Here is an 11,293-nt window from a genome sequence, read left to right as displayed (position 1 = left end):
GGGCCTCGCGTGACTCGCTGCGGCGCGCGGCGGCGCTGCCGCCCCCCCGTGCGCGCGTGTCCCCCCGGGCCGTGTTCAGGCGGCGCCACCGGCCGCGTCCGCTCGCCCCGCGCCGCCGCACGAGGCCCACGGAGCACGCCCCTCCGGGCCGTCCCGGCCGCCCGCGCCGCGCCGCGAGGGCTCTGCCGGGCGGGGACTGCGGCCCGCAGCCTTCCGGGGCGCGTGTCCGCGTCGCTCCCCTCGCAGAGCTGCTCCGGCTGCGCTGGGCGCCGAGGCGGGCTCGTTTGACTGGAGGGCGTCAGGGACAAAGTCCGAGTCATTACCCCGCAAATTTCAGGGGGAAAACCGTGCGATTCCTGCTGGGAGGAGCGCTGGGATCTCTGCGGTGGGTGGAGGAGCCACCTGCCTCTGCTGCAGCGGAAGAGGAATGGTGAGAAAATGTGTTTCGCTTTGCATGTTTTCTCCTTTTCTCGCAGCAACACCCCTTGAAAGCGCCACCTTGACAGGCCAGTGGGCTTCTTATATTGGACAATTTGCAGCTTCCTTCTCTTATGGCAGGCAGGGGGCTGCACTTGGAAGTGAGGAGGTGGATTATGAGGGCAGCCTCTGGCACGGGGGACTGGGCCGCAGGCGGCAATGGGCTGTGACGTGGAAGGGCTGGGAGTATTGAGAGGTGTGTGTGGCATAGGGAGGGAAAGTTAAGTCATTATAAGTTTCTAGGCAAAGAGTCTCTGAGTACCCTTCCATTTTTTTCACGTGCCATCCTGCAAGGGGCTGTCATGGTTCAACCCCAGCTGGCAACAAAGCACCACGCAGCTGCTCACTCACTTCTCCCACCCCCACGGTGGGATGGAGAGGAGAATCAGAAAAAAAACAAAACAAAAAACCCCAAAAAACCCCAAACCCAACAACCCCAAAAGCCCCAAAAACCTCCTGGCTTGAGATAAAAACAGTTAAATAGGACAGCAAAGGAAGAGAAAATAACAACAATAATAATTGAATATAGAAAACAGTGCAGTTGCTCACCACCCACTAATCGATGTTCAACCTATCCCTGAGCAGCGATTCCCCTGCCCAGCGTCCTCCAAAATATATACATGTCATGTGGTACGGAATATCCCTTTGGCCAGTGTGGGTCAGCTGTCCTGGCTGTGCCCCCTCACAGTTTCTTGTGCACCTGACACGGCACAAGAAGCTGAAAAGTCCTTGACTACCTAGCAACAGCTAAAACATCGTGTATTATCAACATTATTCTCAGTTTAAATCCCAAACACAGCGTTATACCAGGTACCAGGAAGAAAATTAACTCTGTCTCAGCTGAAACCAGGACGGGGGTAATATTTCTCTGAAAGTGAATGGACTGTATAAGCCTGCATCTTGGAGACATTTCCTGCGAGTAACACTACGGAGATGCAGGGTTTTCTGGATCGTTCTGCCTGGGTGGTGTTGCAGACACAGCCGTGTGGGCAGTGGTTCCTGTGCCAAGGCCTGTCGAGCAGGAGCTGCAGCGTGCTCCTCAGAGGTAAGAAGGAGGATCTGAGCAGGAGGGCTGGGCTACACGGGTATGTGGGTACCTGTGTTTTTCTGTGGAGGGTGGTTGTTAAGGGCCTGCAGCATAAGTGCACAGGGAGGTGTGAGTCAAAGAATGTGTGCGGTAGGAAGCGATGGGATCGTCTCACCCCTCTTCAGACGGGTGGCGTGTGCAGTGTCCTCCCTGCATCATCATCTGACTCCTGCTGCGTAGCGAGGGATCAAACAGCAGCAAAAGGTTTTATGTGTCAGGAAGTGGTATCACAGAGTTTTCCTATGGAAAATGGGTGTGGGTATGTGTCAGCTTTGCATGGGAAGTGCTTGTAGAGCACTGCAGATTCTAAACTGGAAAGGATGTTGGTACTGAATATTGGGGGGCCTTGGCCGTTTTTCTCCCGGTCATGCTTGTGATTTCTGTAATTCAGCCTGCAGCAGTGCTGAGATGATCGTGGTTCCCTGCAATCTCCTGTGCTGAGAGGAAGAGCTATGCTGTGGTACATGTGCTAGAAAGGAGAAAATCAGTGTCGCCTTGCTGTATATATTAGGGATACGTATTAGGGAGAGCCTCCCACAGGTGGGGGTCTGGTTGTGTCGGACCCCAAGGTTCAGGACGCTGGCGTGCACCAGGCCAGGCTCAACGTCTGAGACGGGCTGTGAGGGAAAAGCCTCTTTTCAGATCCCACATTGTCCTCTCTGAGTCCAGCCCTTCTTTGTACACTGCTTAGAATAGTTGTTAACGAATTCGTCATACAAACTCATTAGCATTTATAGAATGTACAACTATGATGTTTAATCCTAATACTCAGTTTTTCACAGCAATTGGTTTACAACCTTGTCAAAAGCCCAGGTTGTTGGAAACAGCTGGAGCTTGTCAGGAGAAGGAGCTGAAATCAGCTAGAGCTCCAAGGCAGAGCTGAAGCTTCATTTGGCCACAACTGCAGTGAGCAGGAGCTGGAGCAAGATGGAACGTGTGCTGCCTGGAGCGTGCGTCGGCCAGAGCCAAAATTACCTCCGAATTTGCCTCCTCTTTTGCTGGTGTCGCATTCTGTGTCACATGAAGAAAATCCTGCGTGGTTGATTCCACTTGCTGCTCAGGTAATCAAATGTGTGAAAAAGTGCCATGTCTCTGGTGCAGCGCCCATTCCCGGTATTGCAGTGTCTTCGGGAGTGGCACGGCCGCCTCTAGTCAGGGGGATGTTTAAAAATAGAGCTAAGGTGCGGTTGTAGCCTCGGTAGTGTGGCGAGTGGGGTGCTGCTTTGGCCGTTGGTGGGGCTGGTCAGGGCGAGTGTGTGTACAAGCACAGGCACGTCGCAAGAAGAGCCAGAGGCCACGAATGCAATTGCAAAGAGCAAATTTTATTTTAGTTACCTCTCTACTGGGGGATTTCCGAAGTCGCATGCAAGCTCCCAGGCAGAGGCTAACGATAGCGGGGAGGCAGGCGCTGGTAAGTTCAGCCCTGCTGGAAGATCGCTAGGCCGGCTGCGCTCGTCTATATTTCAAGGCTTAGAGAAGACGCAGCCTCTTGCTGTGCTCTGCTCTTTCTCAAAACAAAGCAGGAATCTCAGACATGATAAGGTACCGTAGGGTTTCTCTCAGGCCTATGTTATCTAACACAGAGGTTCTACTTGTCTAGTACACAAGATCAGTAAAACGATTAGTGTGATGTATGTGCTTTCTTTATACCCCAGCTGTGGGTCACTTGAGCGTCTTTACCTTTCTCCTCCTCGCCCAATCTTCCGCAGTTCCCATATGGCGAGTCCCGTCGGTGCTCTGCGTGCCTTTGCGATCGGGAGCGTCCACCCACGCACCCGTGTGAGGTGCAGGTTCTGTCCTGGCCCACGTGGAGCTGTTGCACCCGCATGCTCAGCTTCCCTTTTCTGGACAACACGGCACAAGAGAAAGAAAAAGAAAACACCCCAAAAAAGACAGCACAAGAACTCGCGCCCAATATGCACATCGCCTCAGGCTTCGGGTGGGGAGGCGATGGGTCCAGAGAATGCTAATTCAGATGCAGAGCGGGCCGATCGCGTGCTTGCACGTTGCCTGGCTGGTTATGCGTGTTTTGGGGTCTTTTGCCGTGTCTCCCACTCCCCCCTGCTCACGGGGAGTGGCACAGTAGCCCAACAATCCCAGGGTCCCCCCTCTTCGTGCGCGCTCTTTTGTGCTTCGATGCCTTCTCTCTGGGTGGATCATTTGAACTCCTGATTGCTTAGAGGAAAAAAAGTAGGAACTGAGGAGCTGCTTAAGGCTTGAGAGTCAAATGACTTCATTTGGACTAAAGGAATGAAGATCCTGCACCTTTGTCAGCGTTGCAGAACAATTCCGTTGCTGTGTAACGGCTCAGCCTGTGAACTCGTTAAACCACGTGGAAATCAAAACCTGACCCCGAGTCCGACTTTATAGCTGCTGGGGAGCGGTGAGCTGGGCTTTGGCTTTCTAGAAGTTCAGGGAGGTCGGTGATTTCTAGCCCCCTTTTGTAAGACCGTCATATCCAAACAGCCCTTGTTGTCGAATGCAGGTACCCAGGTTTATGCGCTCTGAGTCCCCAGCAAGGGCTGCGGCCTTTGCGGTGCTGCTGGGCGGCAACGGGCCGCCGCGCCGGGTCTCAGTGCTGCCGCCCTGTGGGCACGGCGCGGTACTGCACCGGCCGCCCCAGTGCGGGGCCGCAGCGCGCCTCAGTGCTGCCGTCCTGTGGCGAAACGCGGGTACTGCAGCGCCGGGCAAGCAAGGAAAATCAAAGATAAGGGGGTTTTTTGTATAGGTAAACAAACGCACACTTTTCTAATATAAAGTGAATTACCGAGGTTTGTTCTTTACTTTTTAATTTCACGCTTTGAAGCTGCACGCTTTCAGCTTTACTGACCGAGCCAGACGCGCAGCAGCAGCTGACAGCTGAATGGACACGCTGTCAGCGATTGCTGAACGAGTTGGGATTTTTTACTGTGTCCAGCCTTGTATGTGTGGTTTGTTTTCACTTGCAGGTTGGACTTAGAGTTGAAATAGCAGTTTCCTTAATTAGAAATACCCCAACGCAGCCCCTGGCCCCCAACAAAAATAACGCCCAAAAAACCCAGCCAGGGATGTTTTTTAATTTCCTTCAGTGCTTTTTTTTTTTTTTTCCCCTCTTTCCCTGGTGCATACAGTGCAGTGAACGCCCAGGGGAGATGATCAGGATCTGACTGTTGCAGGGTGTGTGGAGCTGAAGTCGAGGGTCAGCGCAGAGCAGATCGGGCGCTGGAGCAGGTGAGTGTAACTGGTTTGTGTGGGGTTGTAAATTCTTTTCAGCGGCTTCCCAGTTTCTGGTGTCACCTTGGGGTGAAGGGTTATTCTGTGTGCAGGTTTGGAAGCTGAGGCTCCACTGCAATGTGCAGAGCTCCCTCATTTTCCACCAGAAATCAGAGAGATGATGTTGCTGTGCGGCAGCTCAGGACAGCGTGTGTCTCGCGCACAATAAAATTCTTCCTGCTGTGTGTGTTCCTGCTCTGAACTAAAGCAGAGCTGCCCGTGTTCCAGTTCCACACGTGTGTTCCCGAGCTGCCGTGTTCCAGTTCCACACGTGTGTTCCTGAGCTGCCGTGTCCCAGTTCGTGTCCACTGTGATGAGTCTCCTCCCCACGCTTATCCGTTCTGTGTCGTCGCTGTTGTGGATCCGGCACTGACAATCTCAGGGGTTTGCCCTGGACATTCTGGGTCCTTGGGTTCTATTATTTTAATTGTAACTACTTATTTACTGTAAAACACTCAGAATAAAAACTTAAATACCAGTAACTAGAGGAGTCTTTGGGAGTCAATAATGCCTGTAATCTACTGCAGCTATTACGTCAAACTCTGCAGAAAGTAATTACCCCCGATTTATACAATACAAATAAAAATAGTGGAATATAAATACTGGAGCACTAATTGGAAGTAATAACAGTAGAGAAAAAACTCTGTATTTAAAAAAAAAAAAAAATTTTAAAAGTGTGCTAGTCTACTTTGTAGTAATGTAATGATAAAAATGTTAAAGTGTAAATAAATGAAATATTATTTAGGTGTGAGCAATAACTAAATTTAATGTCAGCTATTACTTAATGAACTAGGCAGTAATTATTCCCAATCTGTATCATAGTTTAAAAAACACATAGTTTGGAATTCCTTTTAAAGGATAAAGGCAGAAAACTAATTGGGAGTCATTAGTAGCTACATTTGAACACCATAGATCCACAGCACTGCCCTACAGCACCCCATGGCTCCTGCACTCTGCCCCATAGTCCCACAGTGCTGCCCCACAGAACCCCATAGCTCCACTGCCCCGTGGATCCACAGCACTGCCTGATGGCACGCCATAGATCCTCCACTCTGCCCCATAGATCCACAGCACTGCCCCACATCACCCCATAGATCCTCCACTGCCCCATAGATCCACAGCACTGCCCTACAGCACCCCATGGCTCCTGCACTCTGCCCCATAGTCCCACAGCACCCCATAGCTCCACTGCCCCATACACCCACAGCACTGCCCCACAGCACCCCATAGATCCTCCACTCTGCCCCATAGATCCACAGCACTGCCCCACAGCACCCCATAGATCCTCCACTCTGCCCCATAGAAGCACAGTGCTGCCCCACAGCACCCTAGAGCTCCTGCACTCTGCCCTATAGACCCACAGCACCCTGTAGTTCCCCCACTCTGCCCCATCGATCCAAAGCGCTGCCCCACAGCACCCCCTAGCTCCTCCACTCTGCCCCATAGATCCACAGCACTGCCACACAGCACCCCATGGCTCCTGCACTCTGCCCCGTAGACCAACAGTGCTCCTCCACAGCACCCCATATTTTGTTCACTCTGCCTCATAGACCCACAGCATCCCATAGCTCTTCCACTCTGCCCCCTAGATCCAAAGCACTGCCTCACAGCACCCCATAGCTCCTCCAGTCTGCCTCATAGCTCCACAGCACCCCATAGGTCCTCTACTCTGCCCCATAGATCCACAGCACTGCCCCATAGCACCCCATGGCTCCTGTACTCTGCCCCATAGACCCACAGTGCTGCCCCACAGCATGTCATAGTTCCTCAAGTCTGCCCCATAACACCCCATATTTCCTCCAGTCTGCCCCCTAGATCCAAAGCACTGCCTCACAGCACCCCATAGCTCCTCCACTCTGCCCCATAGATCTACAGTGCTGCCCCACAGCACCCCATGGCTCCTGCACTCTGCCCCTTAGGCCCACAGTGGTGCCCCACAGCACCCTTTAGGTGCTGCACCCTGCCCTATACATACATAGCACCCCATGGCTTCTACATTTTCCCCCACAGATCCATGTTTCTGCCCCACAGCACCCCACACCTCTGTCCACATGACCACCCTTCCATCCTGACAACCCCTCCCCTGCCCACTGTGGGGGGGCGTCACAAGGGTCTATGGGGTGGGTGTGGGGGGGTCACGAGGGATGTGGGGTCAATGGGGCTGTTGTGGGGTGAAACACCCCAGAAGAGGCTGGGCCCCCTGCAGGTGAGTGACCCATGTGATGAACCACAATGACCCACAGCATCTGATAGCCCCACTACCCTGCCCCATAGATCCACAGCACCCTGTAGCTCCTCTCTCTCTGCCCCACGGATGGACAGCACTTCCACGCAGGACCCCAGAGATCCTTCACTCTGCCCCATAGACCACAGAACTGCCCCACAGTACCCCATGGCTCCTGCACTCTGCCCTATAGACCCCGCAGCGTTACCCCACAGCCTCCCATATCTCATTCACACTGCCCCACAGGCCCACAGTGCTGCCACACAGCACCACATAGCTCATCCACTCCGCCCCGTAGATCCAAAGCGCAGCCCCACAGCACCCCATATTTTGGTCACACTGCCCCACATGCCCACAGCACTGCCGCACAGCACCCCATAGCTCATCCACTCTGCCCCATATTTGCACTGTTTCAAAGTATGTTTTTAGAATGGTGCGTGCCCATGGAGCCATTTGAAAAGAACAAGGTTTATTAACAGCAGAAGGAAGACAGATTAAATATGATACTCCAATTGTTGGAAGCTGTGCCGTTGCTAGAAAAGTTGCCATCGTGCGTTGCAAAGGGCATCGAAAGGGAGCAGTGATCAGGAAATTGGAAATAAATTGGCAGATCGCAGATTATACTGCTAGACAAGCAGTGTCACGGCCCCCCTGCCCTGCCTGGCCTCGCTGGCTTTTCTGTTGTTCCGTGGCGGTCCTTCTCCCGCCCTTTCTAACTGCTTTCCCCTCCCTCCCCCAGCCAGCCATCCCCTCTTTCTTTTCTCTCTTCCTGGGTGTTTTTTTCTTTCTGCGTATCTCTCTCCAGCGGCCCAGCACCGTTGGTTTGGTTTGTTTTTTTCCGCTCCGGCGCTGTCCTGCTCTCTGTGCCTCTTTCCCCTGGCTGTCATCCTGTGGTGCTCCTTGTGTCTGTGTTTTTGCAATTCCTCCGTCTCTGTCCTGCAGCCCATGCTATTGTCCTGCTCCCTGTCGTCGTTTCTCTGCCTGCATTCTGCCCCCGTCCTTTTTTCCCTTCCTCGCTCCGTCTCTCGGTCCTGCTCCCTGCCCGCCCCCGTTCCTGTTTCTCTGCCCTTCTCCTTGTCTTTCCCCTCGTTTCTCTGTCCCGTTGCCTCTTTGTTTTTGTTTCCGTGACGGTCTGCCCCGCTCCCTGTCCCGCGGCCCGGCGCCCGTTTCTCCTTGGTCTGTCTCTCCCGCTGCCCATTCTAGGAGTTTTCCCCACCGTCTCTGTCCTGCTGCTTGTCTCTGATCTTGGCCTCTCCTTCCCTTTGCCCTGCCTCCCTGTCCCTTTTGCCTCTCTCTCTGTGTCGCCTTGTCTTGCTCCCTGTCCCTGTCTTTCTCTGACAAGCTGACCTGCTCCTTGCTCTCCTTTTTCGTGGAATCACAGGCTCATTCTGCTTGGAAAAGACACGTGCGATTTTATAATCTCTCGACTGTTTAGAGAAACTGCCTGGAAGAGATCATTCCTTTTCTTGTTTTCTTTTTTTTTTCTTTTCTGCTCGTTTGTTTGCAGCGAGGCAGCTCGCGAGGACAGGTGAGCTGCTGGACTCTTGAACAAAAACGTTGAGGGCGAGGAAGGGAATCCTGGCTACGCTTAGGCTTGGGGAAGTGTACGTCGGTATGCGTGTCTGTCATCCGCGCGGCTCTGGGAAAGCGCGTTCCAGGGCAGCTGAAGCTGCCCACGGGTCAAGAAGAAGGGCCGGGGGTCTGAAAAGAAGCGGGCGCGCTGCGGCGGCGCGGGGGGCGCGGCGCGGCCGGGCTCGGTGCTGCCGTCTGGTGGCCACAGGCCGGTACTGCAGCTGGGAAGCGGCGCCCTGTGCCCGTGCCGGGGCGGGGCCGAGGGGGGCGCTGCCGCTGCGGGCGGGGTCGTGGCCGTGGCCGTCAGAAAGCGGGGGGCAGCGGTCGGACCGGCCGCCGGGAAAAAAAAAGAGGCCCCCGGCTCTTGTGGGGCAGCCCCGCTGCGAGGGGGCACGGGCGAGGAGGCGGCAGGAGGCGGCAGCGGTGGCGGCGTCTTCTCGGTCCCGGGCAGAGGGGGGAGAAACCTGCCGGCCGGCGCTCCTTAGGGTCGAGCGTTTCTCTTGTCTTTGTTCACAGTGAATTTATGGGCACACTGGAAATAGCCTTGAATGTTTAAACGTAGAACTGAATTTTTAGTGAGAAGTGGCATGGGTATAGTTAATTTTGGAGCACCTGGGTGCCAGTTGAAATGTAAGGAATGAAACAGGATGGAAACTAGTAATCGAACCTGGGGTTTACTTGTGGGTTTTTTTCCTTGTTAATATGTCGATGGCATGTTGTCCTGCGGCTCGATCCCCGTTCCGTTTAGTGGAGTCTTCAATTGAGGACATTCAGGTAAAAAAATGTGTCCTTCCAGAAAAGGACTGATCGTTCGTAGGGCTGAGAGAGGCTTTTAAGTACGTGATCGGAATTGAAGCTGAATACTACTTTACGATGCTGCTGTTGGTCTTCGCTTTCGTTTGTTTCCCCACCGCTCCCTAATGTTTGGGAGCTCCAAGTCGGATTTTATTTTTTTCAATGACTAAGACGTGTTTTTCCCCCAGGAGGGGCTGAGCTTCAAAATGAATGTGTTTGCTCACAAATGTGCAAGTCTGTTGGTGTAAGACAAACAGAAACCCACCGTAGTCAAGTTCGAAGCGTGTGTCTGGGAGATGGATGGTTTAATTTTACGAGTTCACACCTGTGCAAATGTAGTGCCGGAGGAAAATGAAAGCTAAGGGTTTTTTGTGGTGTGGGTAGGCATCTGCACACCTTTTTAGTATGAGCGAATGACCGCGGTTTGTTCTTTACTTTTTAGTTTCCACCTTTGAAGCTGCACGGCCAAATGCGCTCGGCGAGTGAGGATGCAGAGCGGGCCAATCAGACGGCGCGAGCAAGGTTGAGGGGCGGAGCGCTGATAGGCGGAGAGAATGGCGATTGACGTGCGTAGGCAGCCAATGAGATTGGCGAAGGGGCGGTGCTTGTGGAGTCCCCACTGCGCATGCCCGAGTGGGCGCAGTCCTCAGTCAGGTCCGACACAGGCGCGGGCTTGTGGGGGCGGAGCGCGGGAAGGAGCATCCAATAGGAGGACAGCGCGGTGGGGTGGAAAGCAGCCAATGAGAGCGCGCCGACTCAATCCAGTTGGAATAGCTAGCTCCCTGGCAAGCGTGTCCGTGGTGTTTCGGGGGGGTACCGGGAATGAACGGGACGGGCGTCGGGGCGAGGGACGGGAGGCTGCGGAGCTCTCGCTGCGGCCGGCTCCCGGGGATCTGGAGGCAGGCGGTTCAGGGCAGGGCAGTCCTTCGTGAGGTCCCCGGAGCCGGCAGAGGGGCATGAGGTGACAGGCGGGAACCTCCCGCCGGGTGTCGGTGCCCGCTGAGCGCAGCGGGACGGTGGGAGGGAGCGAGGGGAACGGAGTGGCGAAATAGGCGGCAGGTGAGTGCGGGCGTGGCGAGGGTGACCGTGACGTTGGAACAGGAGGAACGGGATGGGCCAGTGCGGTGGGGAGGTGTTTAGTTAGGTTTCCCCCTCCTGCCCTCATGGCCGAGCTCGCGAAGCTGGTGAGAGGCGTGTGACTCTTAGGGCAGGTGGGCTAAAGGTCTGCAGCCTGGAGCCGTGTCTCCGGTGCAGCGCCCGTTCCCGGTATTGCAGTCTCTCCGGAAGCGGCGCAGCCCCCTTTTGTCAGGGGGATGTTTAAAAACAGAGCTAAGGTGCAGTTGCAGGCTCGGCGGCGTGGCGAGTGGGGTGCCGCTTTGGCGGAAGTGCGGAAGCTCAGGGCGAGGCCCGGCGGGTTCTGCGTCTGTACGTGCGATTGGGTGTGTCCACCCACGCCAGGCTCAGGGTCCTTCCCGGCCCGAGCGCCCTCCCCGTGGAGAGGAGCCCCATGGAGCCATGGCACCCACGCGCTCGGCTTCCCCTTTCTGGACAACGTGGCACAAGAGAAAGAAAAAGAAAACGCACACACAAAAAGACAGCGCAAGACCTCACGCCCAATATGCACGTGGCTTTGCGCTTCGGGCGGGGAGGCGATGGGTGGAGGGAATGGCAATTCAAGTGCAGAGCGGGCCGATCGCGTGCTTGCGTGCTGCCGCGGGCCGGGGACAGCTGGGGTCGGGACTCAGAGGCGCTGCCTCCGGGTGCCGTCGGCCAGCAGAGCAAGCCGGGCGCGTTAGCCTTCCGGCACCGGGCTGGCGGGCGGCGGTGTTCGTTTTCGGGACTTGCGGCCGTCCCTGCGACAGGGGCGCTTTCCTGCCGCGGCTCTC

General features: G+C 55.1%; 1 long non-coding RNA gene across 1 annotated transcript; it reads left to right on the top strand.

The window, feature by feature from the left end:
• The first annotated feature begins 135 nt into the window (after nucleotides 1–135).
• On the top strand, nucleotides 136–5,289 carry LOC135996229 (uncharacterized). Its single transcript, XR_010607243.1, has 5 exons — nucleotides 136–430; nucleotides 1,277–1,522; nucleotides 2,347–2,625; nucleotides 4,675–4,774; nucleotides 4,870–5,289. It is a non-coding gene; the product is annotated as an uncharacterized LOC135996229 (long non-coding RNA).
• The last annotated feature ends 6,004 nt before the right edge of the window (nucleotides 5,290–11,293 follow it).

This window comes from Caloenas nicobarica, chromosome 18 (assembly GCF_036013445.1).
Source record: "Caloenas nicobarica isolate bCalNic1 chromosome 18, bCalNic1.hap1, whole genome shotgun sequence".
In the NCBI taxonomy this organism is placed as follows: Eukaryota; Metazoa; Chordata; class Aves; order Columbiformes; family Columbidae; genus Caloenas; species Caloenas nicobarica.
Note: the sequence above shows the minus strand (reverse complement) of the source record. Positions and strands in the feature narration are given on the sequence as shown.